Genomic DNA, 1,184 nt, shown 5'->3' with positions numbered 1-1,184 from the left:
CTAGACAATGATTTCGCTAAACAGCGATTTCAGTGGAACGGATTATCATCGTCTAGTGAGGCACCACTGTGTGTACACACACACACACACACACACACACACACACACACACACACACACACACACACACACACACACACACACACACACACACACACACACACACACACTTTGTTCCCTTTGAGGCAACAGACATATATATATTTCATGCCCATCTCTAGACATCACCCTTTGGAGTTCATTGACTCATCATGCCACCATATGGGGGAAGCGACCTGATGGCCCATAACAATAACTTCCCTCGTTGTTGTAGGTTTTTCCGGGCTGTTTGGCCTTGTTCTGAAGGTTTTTCTTCGTAACGTTTCGCCAGTCTCTGTGGCCGGCAGATAACTTCCCTCTTCCTCTGTTGCCCCAAAGGGAACAAAGCATCTCTTGTACACCCCGGAGAGTAACAGGTTTTCTCTGCCACCAGCTTCGATGGCCACAGCCCACTCCTTTCGACGCACGAAGGGGGCAGGGGCTTGAATGTCGAGGACTGGAGGCCCACGAGAGCCCCACGGAGCAGCCCCTCAGAGGGACCAGAAGCCTCTCCCTGGTGCCACTACTTGTTGTCCGTGAGGTAGCTTTTGTCTCGGTCCAAACCAGAGGACGCCTCGTTCCGCCCGACCTGCCGCTCTGAACTTCCTCAGGCCAAAGCCCGGGCCCTGAAAGGGCAAAGCAAGGCAAGGCAAGGCTAGGGAAGGCGCCCTGTGGTGCAGAGGCCGCCCAGACCAAGGGAAGACCCTTCCGAGAGGGAGAGGGGAGATGGTCGCGTGTTGCTTTCTTTTCTCTCGGTCAAGCCCCACCGCAGCTGCACCAGGGAGCAACGGCGCGAGATCCGCAGCTCGCCTCCCCACCAACTCCGCCGAAGTGCCCCTAAAGTTCCTCGACGCCCAGCGGTGCGCGGGTCAGCACCGCGCGACCTGAACCTCTCCTCCCGCCACCACCATCACCACCACCACCAAATCTCGGACACCCTGCCGCGCGCACACACACACACACACACACACGCACGCACACCTCCCCTTCCCACACCGCGATCCCCTCCCCTCGGCTGCAGCACCTGGCGCCGGCGCCCCTCGCATTGGCTGCGCGCGCCCATCAATCAGCGTCGGGCGCTGCTGACATCATGCTGCAGTAGAGGG

This window comes from Pogona vitticeps, chromosome 2, assembly GCF_051106095.1.
Source record: "Pogona vitticeps strain Pit_001003342236 chromosome 2, PviZW2.1, whole genome shotgun sequence".
NCBI classification, from domain to species: domain Eukaryota; kingdom Metazoa; phylum Chordata; class Lepidosauria; order Squamata; family Agamidae; genus Pogona; species Pogona vitticeps.
Note: the sequence above shows the minus strand (reverse complement) of the source record.